The following is a 17,167-nucleotide window of genomic DNA, read 5'->3' on the forward strand; positions in this document are numbered from 1 at the left end:
TAAAAATGGATACTAGTCATGATGCATACCTATTCTCTCCAGGATCAGAGGAGCATACCTGTTATATTGGGTATGCTCAGGCAGGACAATACTGCTGCAGTTGTCTTGTTTGTGGGCACTATTGTTTGTGGGCTTCCTGGAGGCATACCTGGTTGGCCACTGTGTGAACAGTCTGCTGGACTAGTTGGACTTTGGTCTGATCCAGCATAGCTTTTCTTATGTTCTTATGTACACAAACTATACAAAGCAAGAGCAGATTTACAATGGCATTTCTCCAGGATAAGTGTACATAGGATCACCATCTGAATATTAGATTGGTAATAGTTAAACTTGGGCGACACCACTAATTTGATTTTTCATATGTAAAGATATATGAAAACCCTTTGATCTATGCCCCTTTCTATATTCTACCTATGGCACAAAATAGGAGAGGGGGAACAATAAGCATTATATGGAGGAGATATATGTGCATGCAGTCCCTAATGGGTTGAGACCATAGTGCCCCATTGGACATTATTATCACCACTTGCTCCTATGTTATTTATTTATTTATTTATTTATTTATTTATTTATTTCGGTAAGTGTGAAACTAGACTGATGGTGACTCAAGAAAGGGCATCCTCAATTGTGGCACCAAAATGTTAGAACTCTCTCTCCAGGGAAATTCATCTGTTTCCATCTATTGGTGTTTCTTTGTTTTGTCTGGCATACCCCCAATAATGGCTATTGGCCCTCCTTCTATTGTTATTTGATTATGTGTTTTAATTGCATTATTTTATAAGTTTAACCGCGCATTACTGAGCCGTGCTGGCGGCCAGGACAAAAGTCTTCAGGAGGCCAGCGAAGGCCTCCACCGGTGCAAGGCTCCACAGCGCTGGCCTCCCGGCAGTGCATGCCGGCATTTGTGGTCCCAGTGCCGGCGTGCAGGGCCAGACACTGGTCACCGGCTTCTGCCATGGCAGTGGTGAGCCTGGATGCCAATGGAGCTTGCCACTGGCGTCCGGACACCAGCAAAGGCCACGGCGGCATCCCATGAGGCGTTCCCTGGGCGTCATGGTGCCGGCCGGGGGGGTGGGGCCACCTTTAGGCAGCCTCCTAAGCCGTTATGGCTTGGGAACGCCCCCTTTTATTTTTGCAGAGGTGGCGTATCTCCCGTGCAACCCTCATTTTTGGCGCCAGGCGAGGTTTTGGCTGGGCCAAAACCTCCTTAGGAGGCAGCGCCACTGAGTTGCCTCCTAAGCCCGGTGCAGGCACTCCGCTCAGGAATGCACTGTAACTGTATTTTTAATTCCTCAAATGTTTTAATGTTTTTATGTTTGCAGCCTTGTGGACCCTGATCAAATGGAAAGGTGGCATAAAAATGTTTTAAATAAAATAAATTTGCTGCCTCTCCATAAACCTTCCTGAGGTGGCTCTGAAGATAAAATCAATACAGCAATCAAACATTTAAAAAAACCATACACCTTTTTGTTATTAAACCCAGCAATAAAACAAGCAATGAACCCACTAGGGACATTAAAACAGCGTACAATCAATATGGCTTACCAGTGAAGCAGTGGGAGAAAAATGGAGGGAAGTTGGAGAGTGCCATAACTGGAACTGATATCATGCATTTGTACAACACTCCAGCAATCCACCAAATTTCTATGGTAAAACCAAGGGCTGGCCATTTCAACGGGGAGCATAAATTACTCCTATGACAGTCCTCATGCTATAAGCAGGCCCTCTACAAGCCTGAATAAAGAGAAAAGCTGTGGTCTTGCACCTAAAAGACAATAAAGTAGGCACTAGGAAAAATTCTTGGGAAAAGCCATTCCAAAGATGAGGCTACAGAAAAACCACTGCAGAAAAAGCCCTGTCCTTGGTTGTCATCCACCTCACCTCTGTGGGGACACTGGCAGCAGGGCACAGAAGGAGAATTTTAACTCACAAACTAGACCAGGGTTCCCCAGTGTGGTGCCCACCAGTACTCTCCTGGCACTTGCCAAGCTTTAGAGAAAGCACATGCCATGCACATTGACAACATAGAGGAAGAAAAGCTAAGCAGATCACCTGAAAATGCTCAAAGCAGAGGGGAAATGTATGTGCTTAATGTTCTGTACAATATTCTGAAACAAGCAAGTATTCCTAAAATATCAGTTCTAATTTGGAGGAAAGGTTAGGTGATTTGGGGAGAAACTCAGATGAGGACAAAATGTGGGGGAGCATGCCAGTCAGGACAATTGTAAAACATCCCTGATACTGATAGGGAGAAGATCCTTGCTTTGTGCTAGGGGATGACCTTAAGAAACCTTTGATATATGCCTGCCATGTGTGTGTGCATGTTAAGTGCCATCAAGTCGATTCCGACTCATGGCTATACTATGAATCAGTCCTCCAAAGTGTCCTATCCTTAACAGCCCTTTAACTATAGAGTTGCATAAATATTTAAGACTGATAATACTGGTATTACCTGCATGAGCTAGATTATTTGTTTTGGCCATGAAGGAGTGTATGAGGGTAGGATTTTAAAGTGGGACAGTGAGGCAGCCTTGGGGATATATTATCCCATGCAGAATGAAATGGTGCAGGTGAAACCTTGGAGTCATCTAGAACTAGTGCCGCTTATTCCTTGGAAGTGCAGTTTAATGCGCAATTAGGATTGAAATGCCCATTAGACAGAAGCTTTGAAGAACTAATAAGGATTGCATATTGCTCCCACTGGATTTTTTTTCATAGCATGTTAGCTTTGCTGCTCTGAGCAGGTGTTTTGTTAATGGCAAAGCATTGAGGAAAAATATGCAGCTCTGTAAATGTCTCTAAAAGGCCCACTTCCACCTGCATAGTATGTGGGTTTGTTGTTCAATTACTTTGGGCTATTCAATTAAGCAGAGAAGGACTGCCGACACTGGCTCACAAACAACACACCTGTTGTCTTGCCTTTCTTCCCGAGTGCACCATTTGGCCTGCTTGTCTGACTCATCTGCTATGTGGTCTCCAGGCACCTTCTTGGAATCCACATTGTTCACTCTTTATTTTACACACTGTAGATTGGATTAGAGTGTGGGAGAGACATGGAGAAGGGACCATAAGGTTCTTTAAGGTAAATGCAGGGCATACGGATCTGGAGGTGGTTCCTCTGGGAAGGATGTGTACTGTTTTTTCCTTAAAGGGAAATTTAGCACCTCCTCATAGGAGATTACAGTTCTCTCTGTAAGACAGCTCACATCTCTCCACTGTGTTTCAAACTAGGGTTGTGCATATTGATGTACCCGAACTGAAAATAAACCCAAAATTAGCCATTTTGGCAATATTCCGGTTTCAGGTAGACCAAATACCCAAACCTGGGAATCTGCCCAAAGCCAAATAGGTGATTCCCAATAATTATTTTGGAATTTTTGGTTCACCTTTGCTCAGATGCACGGCTCTATCTTTGACTGGTTTTGTTAGGGCCCCATAGTTGGGGCCCTTTTGAGGTAGGGGTCATGTAATCAGAGCCAACTTGGTCTGACAACTATTCAGTAGGTTGATCTGCAAAATGGAACAAAGAGTGGTGCTGGATAGACTGAAGAGGATGCATGAAGAATTAACTACAATATTTAACTCCTCGAAGATTGACAAAGGGGACACAGAAGTTAGGATGCAACAATCATGGCATAAAGATTGTGGGGAATTAAGGGCAGCAAACCCTTTGGAACCATAAATATTAATTACATCTGTAAAAACTTACATTAATTAAATCATGTGTTTGCTGGGACAATGATAACACTATAGAAAATGATCTTTCAAATCCAAGGTTGTAAACAAGATCTTTACAAACAGGTTCCTAACTAAAGGCTTGCTAAAGTTATTATCAGTCAATGTAAATGGCTTAAGTGAACCATGCAAATGGAAAAAACTTTTATCAGCTAGTCAAAGAAAAAGCAGATCTTATTTTTATACAAGAGACACACTTAAAAAGAAATCAAGAATTGTTGATAGATAATTCTAAGCTAGGCAAATTATATACAGCTTCTTCTACACAGAAAAGCAAAGGTGTAGCCATTTATATTAAAACTCAATTGTTTATCATAAAACAGATTTTAAAAGATAAGGAAGGTAGATTCCTGTTCATTAAGGGTGAACTGTTTGGGGAAAATACAACTTTAGGTAATATTTATGCTCCTAACCATCAACAGCAGCAATTTTATAAGCAATTTATAGACTTCGTAGAGGGCGACTTAGTGCTAAGAGGGACTTTAATGCTGTAATGAATTATAAAAGATAAAAGATCTAAAGAAAGTTGTAAGAACACTAAAAGGCAAACCTCATTGGGTAAATTGATGTATAACAGTATTTTTTAAAATATATATTTTTATTAAATTTTTCCAGGGTACATAATAAAAAGAGGGAAATAGGAAAATAGAAAAATAATAATTAAAAAATAGAACAATAGTAATAATAAAAAATAGAACACTCTCATGTTCCGTGACCAGTATCATTCATATCTCATTTCTTACCCCTCACTGTTTACAATGGGGTGAAAGTCCCCCTTAAACAGGAGCGCCCCCCCATGACGGTGTGACAATTCTTCACCGTGGCCTGCGCCACAGAGAGGCCATGCCGGCAGAGGGGCAAGGCACGGCTCTGTGGTGCTCTGGCACCAGCGGAACTGTCCTCGCCGCCAGCGTAAGTGCATCCTGATGTGTAATGCACTTATGCTAGCAGTGAGGTCAGGCCACCTCCTAAAAGGAAGTGTCCCCCCTCAGGAATTGCTGTAAAACGCCAAGCATCTACAAGATTCCTATCTTTCAAAAACTGAAATACAATCCTTGGTAATTCACTCTCTTTGAATTGGGTTGATTTGTCTAAATTGGGATTCATAACTCCATTCATATCACCCACAATCAATAATTCACCTTGATGGAAACTCTCTTTGAATTGGGCTGATTTGTCTAAATTGGGGTTCATAACTCCATTCATATCACCCACAATCAATAATTCACCTTGACGGAAATTGATGAAGTCTTCAAGAAAGTCTTCATAAAAAAATTATTTTGTTTGATTTGTTGCATATATGTTGGCAATCGTATATTTTTCTCATTAACTTCTTGAACTAGAAGAATCAAATATCTGCCCTTTTTGTCCTTTAAAGAGTCTGTTACAGAGAGCTTGTTGCCTTTAACATAAATTGCGACCCCTTTCTTTCTTGTTTGTGGAGGAAGATGAAAATAAGGTACCTAATTTGTTACATTGTAAAAACTTTTTGTGTGGTTTTTTTATGTGTGTTTCTTAAAGAATACCAAATCTGAAGTTGATTTTATGAGTTTGTGAACTATCTTCTTCCTTTTGGCTGGTGAATTTAACCCATTGACATTAACCAAGATAATCTTTAAGTTCTCAATTTTATTCTAATGCTCTTGCTAGTGCTTCTTCTTCAGATGTCAGCCCTTCAATCGCTAGAATTTCTGCTTGTTTCTTTTCTTCCTGATCTCCAACAGAGATTCCGGAGATATAAATGGTTTAGCCAGACAGTCAAGAAGCACCAAGAGGCTATGGTCTGAGATATAATGTTAAGCGACCTGATTGGTATGGAAATCCAGAGAGAGGAACTCCAAATCCCTATAGACAAGGGGAACCATCTATTCAATCTGCTGAAGAGAGGCAGATCCCTGTGAGACACCACAAGAGCGCAGAGTTCAACAAGTACAACATGGAAATATTCGTCCAATACAACAACCATCAAATGAGGGTGGTCCCAGACACGCAGGCAACAATAACATGTCTGCCCATCAGCTGGATGACACAAGAAGAGATACCAGTGGCAGTGACCTTGGTAAACACCATTAATGGGGGTAAGGAATATGATTTATATTTCTTGTCTTTAACTTTAGATGGAGGAAATATACAAACTGAAGTGATTTTTTATGATGAAACACAAGCTATAGTTTCCATTAAAGATGTTCCTTGGAGACCCTCTCCTTGTACATTTGCAGGATTCATTCCCGCAAAATATTTAACATGTTACAGAAATTCAAAAACATAACTTTGTTACATTTATTAAGCTGTAGAGTCTCAACAGTTGAGTCAGTATGTAAAGCTGCCAATAAACTACTTGGGGGGGGGATCGAAAATGAGAGCGTAACCAGTATTTGATAGTAGTGATCCAAGCACCAGAGTCTATCGTGTGCAGTCCCAGCTCAGCGCACAAATAGCAAACAGAGTTTGTGATGCCAAGGATGCGTCTCAAAAAAACTGCCCTGAGATGCTCCACTTCTTTATTAAAACCCTAAATCCAAACTGGGATTCCATACAAACGTTGCAGGATCACAGTGGCTTGGAAAATCTGTAAGGCGGCCGGAACAAAATGGTTACCCTTCTTATAGTAAAAACGAGTTATTGCAGCCATCTTATTTTTTGCCAAGGTAAGGGACTGATTACGGTGTGCAATCCATTTTAAATTATAATGAAAAGAGACCCCCAAATATTTAAACGTTTTCACTTGTTCGATTTCTCTTCCCTCTATTTTCCAAACTGATTGCTTCCAAGTCTTAGAAAATATCAGAATCTTGGTCTTATCAAAATTAATAGATAGGGAATTCCGTTTACAGAATAGGATGAAAGAAGCTAACAAACGTTTAAGACCCATCTTTGAAAGGGATAGGACTGCTGCGTCATCCGCATACAACAGAACAGGGACTTTCTCAGAGCTTAGCTTAGGTGCATGACCATCAGTATTAGCCAAAAAAGCAGGGAGATCTGAAATAAATAAATAAAATAAGGATGGTGCCAGTACACAGCCTTACTTTACGCCCTTTGTCACCGGGTTTTTTTTTGGTTAGTTTCTTTCTCATTGTTATCATCTGGAAAGACTTCATAATATTGATCTGCCTTGCATCTGGTAGTGGGTACTGATTCGCAATGAACTCTTCTGTGGGTCATCTGCGAATATTCTCCATAAACCAGGTAACAATGCTTAAACATTTTTATGTAACCAAAGTCTCAGTGTCCTGTCATATGGCACATAATAATTCAAAGATAGCATCTTGAAGCTATTCACTTTGTAGGTAATCATTTGTTGAGCAATCCGTTCCGAAGTCGAGCAATCCATCATACTTCATACTTGAGATAGTCCATGTACCCTCTCCTTGCTCGAATTAGGATAAGGATAAAGTCCTCAAGCATTATATTCAATATACTGTGCTCGATAAAGCGTTAAGGCATCTGCCTTAAAATCATGAGTTGCATCTGGTGCATTATATCGTCCCATTGCACCCAGAAGATTGCTCCAAAAATCAATATAAGGATTATGCATGCGAGTAACAGCCAAAAACACAGCCATCCTATTCTGGAACAAAGTTGGCGGGCTCTCCGCGTCCAGTTAGGAATCTGCAGTAAAAAAGCAGAAACAGATGCAGAAGTACTCACGTCATCAGTAGAAGTACTATCACTGCTGTCATTTATAAAGACAACGCTGCCATCTGGTGGTGGTCCAGGAATCTCAGTCGGATCCTGTGGTTGATCTGTCTGCTGTTCTTCCAGCTGCTGATCCATCAGGTGCTGATTCATCAGATCCATCTGTATGTCCTCTGTGGAGCCCATTCTGATGACTAGTTATCTTGATATTATCTACAGATAATTTTCTTTCCAGGCCTTTGTCGTCTAAAATTGTAATAGTTCTGGGATTCAAAACTGTATGTATTGGAGTAGGCTTTCTCCAACGAGGAAGCTCCCTGGAGGCGCGCGGCGGGTCTTCAAACAGATCGCGCAGATCTATTTAAAGCCCCCCCCCCCAGCGCTGCCGGGAGTCCCTTCTTATGGTTTCTAGACACTATGCCTTCTTTGATATACATAGCAACACCCCTTCCAGTACACCCTTCCTTGTCATTTTATAGAGCTTTTATCAGGGATGACCGTATCCCATTGGTTCTCTCCCTTCCACCAGGTTTCTGTAATGCTCACTATTTCTATGTTTTCCCTTAAAACCATGCACCCTCATTTTTGCTTGGCGTGTTCTAGCATTAGCATAGAAATACCTCCACACTGACTCTCTCTTTCGACTTGGCTGGCATGTGCCCTTGGGTACCCTTAAGTGGCTATCCCACTTTACCATCCCTTCATGTCTATCCCATTCCCATGTGGACAATCAGAAGCAATTTTCCTTTTGTCCATTTGAATTGTTTCTGCCCGAACTGGATGCTTCTCAGTTCCTGTCGGCTTTCCCCCGAGGTTCAGTTTAAAAGCTACTCTGCCACCTTTTTAATGTTATGTGCCAGCAGTCTGGTTCCATCCCAGTTCAAGTCTCTTTTGTACAGGCCCAGCTTGTCCCAAAATGTTGCCCAGTTCCTAAGCCCTCCTCCCTTCACCACAGTCTCATCCATGCATTGAGACTCCCCAATTGTGCCTGCCTAGTTGGGGCTTCGCATTGAACAGGTAGCATTTCAGAGAAAGCTACCTTGGAGGTTCTGGCTTTTAGTCTCCTGCCTAGCAACCTAAATTTGGATTCCAGGACCTCCAGACTACACTTCCCCACATTGTTGGTGCCAACATGCACCACAACCACTTCCTTGGTGCTCTTCCTTGGTGGTCTCCCATCCAAGTACCAACCTTGATTTGCTTCTAAGATCTGGCAAAATCAGGCTATACCATGCTTCTTTCCCTCTCCAAAATGCATTAGGGCAGAGATAAACATGTTCTGTACGGCATGTTCCTCCTCAGCAGGGCCTACTTGAAACTTTTTAAATTGTGCTGCTAAATGGGGAGGGGTCATAGCTCAGAGATAAAGCATTTGCCTGGCATGCAGAAAGGCCCCAGTTCAAGTATTAGCAGAACAGCTCCAAAGAAACTGCAGGAATACAAACGATTTGCTCCTTGGCCTTAGAACTTCACTACCAGTCAGAGTAAACAGAACTGGGCTACATGAGCCAGTGGTCTGACTCTGCGTGAGGCAGATTCATTTGTTCACATCTTTTAAATTAATTGAAATTAATTCACTTAGTGTCAATTTCATCTTTGTGGAAATAAATCTGTAAAAAGGATGCACTTAGTGAATCCACCTAAAGAAGAAAATAAAGGGTTTAAAGGCTTTAAGTAGTGCTTTTGAAATATGTAAGTACATTTCAAGCCTCTTCAAGAAAATGCCTTCACTTTCTACACATCTTCAAAATACCGTTTTGCATCTTGGCACTGAAATTTCAAAACAATTGAGAACTGCACAAGTATTTGAAGAATAGGAACTAAGGCCACATAAGGACGAAAATACAAGGAGACAAATCTAGAGATTAGCAGTGTGTGGTCTTAATTGTCAAGGTGATGCTGAATATAGACACAGTTAATTGTTATATTTGCACTGTGCTGAATCATTGTCTCTTTGTGTTGTTTGTAATTTGCTTGCTACTGTAATTTATGAAAGATGCATCACTGCCATGAAGATGCAACTCTCTGAAGCTGCATCTGGCTTGCCGATTCCCTCTCTTCAAATTAGATTGATGCAGTGTTATGTATTCATTTGAATCTAATGACTTTTGCAGCGCCCCAGAGTAAAGAAAATGGGTTTCATTAATTTCCCTAATAGCATCACTGAAAGACATGTAATGTGTGAAGCTTAAAAGTTCTTTTGTTTTTAATCTCTTAATGATCTCTTTTTCCTTTGTTCAGAATAACCTTAGCTTAGCAAAGTACAATGGAATGTAAATGCCTCAGTGGATTTGCCGAGGAAGCAAGATTTCAACCATTTTGGTGGAAATGTTTCATGATCTCTTTATGTTTTCTGCTGATGTTTATTACGGTGTGCTGGGCATGTATTGCTCCATAAAGTCCAAGGTACATGGTTTCATTTCTCTTATCAAAACTCCTTCCAATGACAATGAATGCCAAATTGGCAAGCCATGTCTTATTCTGTTTGCTTCCCTAGGGCAAAATTGGTGATAGAGGCAGAGTCATCCAACCCCCACCCTTAGTTATCTTATAATTAACCATAACAACATTATACAACAACAACCATTTTGGATATGAATGGTCAGCTTTATTGGCTTAAGCTGAACGCTGCAATGGCGCAGCATGGGTACAGGATCCAGAAACATCAGCTGACTCCAATGCGGCCGAAGTTACCAACCTACTCCTGCAAGCCTGCTGGGAGTAGATGGGATGGCATTATTGGGATAAATACCTCGGCATGAGCCACTGGGTGATCCCTGCCACTTGAGAGGAGGCTGCCTGCACAGCCCCCAAGCTGGCCGTAACCCAACCAGAGCCTCCCCCAAAATCCCTTATTGGGATCCCCAAAGCATGGGGAAAAGGGGCACACAGGCTGCTTTCCACCAAAAACTGAAGCCAGTCCCTTCCTTCCCCCAATGAGCAGGGAAGGGAATCCGGCATACCCTGCTACCTCCAAATGCAACTACAGCTAGAGCCAATCTTTTAGGCCCTGGTGAATACTGTGGAGCCATACATCCATACCCCATTCTGATAGATGCACACCTATGGCCTGTATTTTGTGCTCCGGGAAACCCAGACCAGTAGCTTTAGTAGCTGCACCGATTCCAAAATAATAGGCCCGGAACTCTGATGGTGTCAAACCTATGGCTTTCAAACCTTTTTGAAAAACCCAGATGAACAGGAACCTGGTGAAAAATGACCCATCCTTGTGAATAAACAAAGGTCCAAATTGCTTGGGTCAAACAGCCAGAAAAACTTTCAGACTTTGAAGAGCTTCAAAAAAATCTCTACAAACTGGAAGAATGGGCATTAAAATGGCAAATGAGATTCAGTGCGAGCAAGTGTAAAGTGATGCATATTGGGGCAAAAAATCCCAACTTCACATATACACTGATGGGATCTGTGCTGGCAGCGACAGGCCAAGAAAGGGATCTTGGTGCATCACTCGATGAGGATGTCAACCCAGTGTGTGGCTGCTGTAAAAAAGGCAAATACCATGCTGGCCATAATTAGACGAGGAATTGAGAATAAGACTGCTGATATCCTACTGCCCTTGGACAAATCTATGGTGAGACCACACTTGGAATAGTGTGTACAGTTCTGGTCCCCACATCTAAAAAAGGATATTACAGAGCTTGAGAAGGTGCAGAAAACAGCAACCAAAATGATTAGGGGACTAGAGCAACTGCCTTATGAGGAGCGGTTAAAACGCTTAGGGCTATTTAGCTTGGAACGAAGGTGGTTAAGGGGAGACATGATAGAGGTCCATACAATTATGCATGGTTTGGAGAGAGTGGACAGGGAGAAGCTTTTCTCCCTCTCTCATAATACTAGAACATGGGGTCATCTGCTGAAGCTGGAGGGTGAGAGATTCAAAAAAGATAAAAGGAAGTATTTCTTCATGCAAAGCATAGTTAAATTGTGGAACTCCCCACCCCAGGATGTGGCGATGGCTGCCAGCTTGGAGGGCTTTAAGAGGGGAGTGGACATGTTCATGGAGAAGAGGGCTATTCATGGCTACTAGTAAAAATGGATACTAGTCATGATGCATACTTATCCTCTCCAGGATCAGAGGAACATGCCGAATATATTAGGTGCTGTGGAAAGTGGGCAGGATGGTGTTGCTGCAGTTGTCTGGTTTGGGGGCTCCCTAGAGGCACCTGGTAAGCCACTGTGAAAGCAGACTGCTGGACTTGATGGGCCTTGGTCTGATCCAGCAGGGCTTTTCTTATGCTCTTAAAGCTCTCTGGCGAACTGCCAGGAAAGCCACGGTAGCACCTGAATTTATTCAGAGAGAATGGACCAGAGTGAAAACCCCTCACTCCGAGATCCGTCTCTCCCTCCTTCCCCCTCCCACCCAGAAGGCTCCTGATAGGCTCATTTGAGCCTTGAAGGAGGGAAACAAATTAGCATAGTGTGCATTCCCCGCCGACTCCAAAGGGCCACCTGCCACACCCTCCATCTTCCTCCTGCCTCCTTCCCCGCCCAGGACAGCAAAATGAGGCTCTGGGGTAAGTCCCCGCCACCCTTGCTTGCGGTCACTCCAGATTAAACCAATGGGTTGAGATTAGCTGTGCATAGGCCTGTGCTGTTATTTTTACTGTACAGCAAATGTTAGCATGTTTCCATTCCATTTCATATGCCACATTTGCTCAATACACTCTCCACATTCAGAACATTGGTTATTTCACTGATATTTTCTTTATTGTATAGATTCAGGGGTTTATTCTCAAAATACTTGCGTGTGTGTATGTATGCATGCATGCATGCATGCATGCATGCATACAGTGCTGTGAAATTACAGCCTACTTATGGCAACCCCAGCAAAGGGCTTTTAAGGCATGTGAGAAAACAGAAGTAGTTTGCCATTGCCTTCTTCTGCAGAGTCTTCCTTCTAAGTACCGACCCTACTTAGTTTCTGAGATCTGATATGATCAGACTATACAATGCCACCTTCCCTCCCTAAGAATATTTACTTGGGTTTATTTCAAACCAGGATAGCTTTATGTTGTGTTGATCACATGCGAATTAGTGCATGGTAGCAAATCATATAATTACATTCAAGATGTGAATTCCAGTTTGCCAGCAGTAGATGTTTGCCTTTTACACACAACTTCTGGTGAACATGTTGATGTCCTTGATGTATGACAGATTTGTTGAGGAAGTCCACATGACCCTATCACACATTCATCTACTATGTTTTAGTTCAGGTTGACTCAGATCTAGTTCTCATTGAGAGAGGAAACCAGCTGAACTGCTTCAGATTGCAAGTAGGAGTTCATACAATTAAATTCTCACAAACCTGGGAACATTTAATGTTCTCTCAACTTCCCAACATTCATAGGATACAATCTATTCAATGACAGTCCTTAATAAAATATCTGTCAGCCAGGACTTAATCCTTTGTGAAATAGTTAATCCGGTGTATATTACTAAAATGTAGCTGCATGAAATGGTAAGCTTTGTACTGGCTACTAACTACACCATGCACCCTGATGGTACTCAATGCAGTCTCAGTTTAGGGCCAAACTAGATGTGACTGCATCCACCGGTCAGACCCATGGATGCCAACGCCATTTTAAAGAGATTTTATAATACTGCTGTGTAGTGCAGCAGGCTGATGTGCTCTTGTCCACCCCTCCCATGCCTTTTCAACTGCTGAAACAGCTGTAACCCCACAGCTGTTTCGGTGCTTGAAAAGAGTCACGAGAGGGTGAACATTAGCTCCTTAGCCCACCGTGCTGCTGGCCCAATCAAGATTGGGTCCTGGGGCACTTTTATATTGCTTTAAAATGGTGGTAGCATCCATGGATCTGACCCATGGACACAATCACATCTAGTTTCCTTAGAATAGGAATGTGGATTAGTCATGATTTGTAAGGGCTGTATCTTGCTCACCAGATGCCATATCCAACAAACCACTTTTGCACCTGTCAAGGAATTGTGCTCACCTGCAATTCCTTGTATGATCAAATCCTTGGTTCAGGCCTGGATTTGGGCCTGCTTGATGTTTTTCAGAGGTCTTTGATATGCAAGGGGTGTTTTGAAGCCCCGGGAATGCTTCGCACCCAGCTAGGAGGAATGCAAAACCATCCTCCTTCTGGCCTTCAAGGCCAGAGAGCAATTAGAGAAACAGCTTCACAAGTTTCATCTGTCACTGGGAAGATGGGGTTGATGGATGGACATTCTTCACAACCACGCTTCAGAGGGGCAGCGTGAACTGCTTGCTCCGCATAATTTATGGCACCTGATCCTAATTCTTGGCAGAATGTGATTGGGCAAGAGCTCACCCCAGTTCTGCAAAGTTAAGAACAGCGCTTTTTGGCTGGTCAGTGTGTAGTTCTTGATGTGCTAATCTGCACGGAGCCTATCACCATGTTGCCTTTATTCTGCAGGAAGGGCTGTGGTCACTTTGCACTTTGGATACCATTCTGAATGCTGAGACGGGTGAGGCCCATGGGGACGGAAGTGTAAACCGGTAACTTGCTTTGTGTACCAAAACTCTGCTATGCCAAACCTCTACTATGTAGTCAGATATTTGCTTTAGCTTTATTGTTTTATTTTGCTATGCTTATGTATGTCTTTAACTGGAACTGAGTACAAACCTTAATAAACTGTTAAACTATAATTCTTGACTGGCTCCTTAACTTTAATCTAGTTGGCCTGGGTTAAAATGACATGCTTACCTAATCAGACTTCTGTGTTTGCAGCCCGGCCTTGCAGGCGTGTTTCCCTGCAGGTTCAGTGTCTTCAGTTGTGCAACTGTGAAGGGGCAGACTGGGGTGCTCTTGGCCCCAGTCTGGAGTAAACCCTCACAAGAGTGGTGGCAGTTACCGAGGGAGCTGAGTGAACTCGGCTCGGGGTTTTATTAAACCCGGTCGCCTGTCTTCTGAAATAACCCCAAGGTGTTCCGGGGCTGCGGCTCTGTGGCAGCATCCTTGACAGTACCTAATGATGGCTATGAAGGACAGCTTACGCTGTGTACTACCCACCTTGCTGTCTAACAGATTTTCTGGCGAGGGCTGTGGAAGGGGCCTCAGGACCTCGCTTTTAGTGCTAATAGGTTTTAACATCTGTGATTATATAACTCAGGAATTCATGGTCACCACAACAACTGTGAAGTTGCCCTAATTTATTATAGACATATTATGCATATCATATGCCTTACTCTCCAACTGAGGAGAATGTAATGAGTCTTCTACATTCCCCTTGTCATTCACAGATCATTATTTGATGAGAATGAAATGTATAGGACTTAGTAACCTAGCTGACATGGGAGGCTGATTAAAATTGTTCACCCCTGAAGAGTCCTGTTCCTGATGGACTTCCAAAAAGCATATAAGAAGATTTCAGTTAATTTGAAGGATTCTACTATTAAGGCCCTGACTGACTCCTAGGGTGGTATGTTGACCCAAGCCACTAATATGATTGCTGCTAAACACTCTCTCTAATCTTTAGCTCCAAGATGACAACTAGAAGACATGTGGTAGAAAACAGGCTGGAGTCTGACAACCCTTTAGAGCCCATTTGAAGGCTGTGTAGATGGCAGTGCAGGTGGTGGTGCCAGTGAAGAAACCTATGTTTCCACAAATATTGTGCTTAAGAACAGCTGTCCGGGAGAGCTATTCTTGGTAGTTAGGAAACTGATTTAGCCTCCATTAGAAAGTTCTGTGAAGATATCAATGTCCTGCTGTGAATGTTTCGAAAGGCACTAGGCAGGTAAAATTATTCATGTTCAATCTGAGTTGAATGTCTTTTTTGGTTGCTGATTCTGCACCTGAATCCCTTCAGGACTTCAGAAGGACTTCCATTGATCTTATTGCATGGATACATTTCAGCGGATTTCACCTAAGTCTACAGAAAGGGTTCACAGAGAAATCCATACTACCAATTTCCTTCTCTGCAATCATGCTACCATTGATCCATGATCCCATTGCCCTTTGAGGCTGGTGCTGTCTAGCCATGGCCAGCTGGCCAACTGTGTCATCCTGGTAATAAATTCCATTTTTAAAAATACTGTTGACTATGAAATTTATTGATTGGTTAAATTTTTAATTTTTGTAGCGTGGTTACCTTGATTTTTTGTATGTTTCTTATGACTGTAATACAGCTTTAGAACTTAGATTGTTGAAACTGATGGGTATTTTTTTAAAAATTAACACTGGTATAAGGATGAACAAAAGGAGCCCCGTGGCACAGAGTGGTAAGCTGCAGTACTGCAATCCAAGCTCTGCTCATGACCTGAGTTCGATCGCGACGGAAGTTGGTTTCAGGTAGCCGGCTCAAGGTTGACTCTGCCTTCCATCCTTCCGAGGACGGTAAAATGAGTACCCGGCTTGCTGGGGGTAAAGGGAAGATGACTGGGGAAGGTACTGGCAAACCACCCCGTAAACAAAGTCTGCCTAGAAAACGTCAAGATGCGACGTCACCCCATGGCTTCTTTTGGTTTCCAATTGAATTTATTGTGACTGTTTTCATGCCACCTATTTTTAATGACTCCAATTTTGTCCCAAGCACCAAGAAACCATAAGGGAAACTTCAACTTTTGAGATGAGTCAAAGTAGTCATGACATTTGGTAACATCAAATACTGAATATCCCACAGACATTTCACAACATAATTCTCAAAGGACAATTCCAGGACAGCTGAAGAGGCCTAGAACTTCTGGAAAATATAATGTTCTATCTACACAGCTGTAGAAAAATGACAATCTCGATGAGTTCATTGCAAACATTTCAGAGTTCCTCAAGATTTACATTTTGAATATTTAGGGAGAGAAATTCCCATGGGAGAGATGCTTTCTTAATCAGTGAAAAATGTAGAAAGCCACCAAGTTTGATTTGTGCTGTCACAGAAGAATAAAACCTAGTTCACAAGACATCTTAGCCTCATTTCATTTCTTAGCAACGTTGATTTCTGCCAAGTGGCTGTGGGAAAGTATGGAGTCACAGATAATCATTTATGAACCCTGTTTCATATACACTGTATTTTAATCTCTGCCTCGCAGTACTTAGGTTCAGGAGGAGAGTAATTCGATGAATAAAAACTGAATTGATTATAAAAAGAGATAGAGATGATATAAATGATCTGCAATACATTTTATATGGGACTTTCATTTTTCAATAAACTTTCAGGAAAACAGGCCTCTTTGTCAGAGAATGGAATATATTATGGCAGGGCAGGAAATTTCAATAAGTCCAGCAATTCATAAAAGTATTATTCAGACATTTATGATAGAGGGAAAATGTTCCCTGTCAAAGTAAACGACGATATGTTTACCAGGATGCTTCTCTGCAGACTGTTATAGAATGGGCAGGAATCTCTTGTGGAACCAGCATTTATGAACCAGTCCTATTACTACCAGAAGAAAATGGAGTGCACTTTAATTAATTTTGAACTTAAAATGTCTTCAGCTTCAGCATTTGACATCAGATAAAAAGGAATGCATCACCACTCCCCTATCTCCTGGGTAATTTCTTCCTTTCTGCCTGCTTTCAAGGAAAATCTGTGACACTATTTGTTAATGTGAGACTTTGTAAGATTTTAAGTGGCTTAATTCCTTTAACAAGATGGAAATAGGAGATAATTGTTCTAATGCAAATCCACTAGGAGAAGAGCTTACGTTTGCCAACTGGGTTATACAGCAAAAGGGCTGTTTCTTGTGTCTTTTATCTTTCTATTATTGTTACTACACTATCAGTACACATGGCACTATGCAAAGCAAAATAGGCACACACACACACACAAAAGACAGGACCCTGCACCAAGGAGT

Source organism: Euleptes europaea, chromosome 15 (assembly GCF_029931775.1).
Source record: "Euleptes europaea isolate rEulEur1 chromosome 15, rEulEur1.hap1, whole genome shotgun sequence".
In the NCBI taxonomy this organism is placed as follows: Eukaryota; Metazoa; Chordata; class Lepidosauria; order Squamata; family Sphaerodactylidae; genus Euleptes; species Euleptes europaea.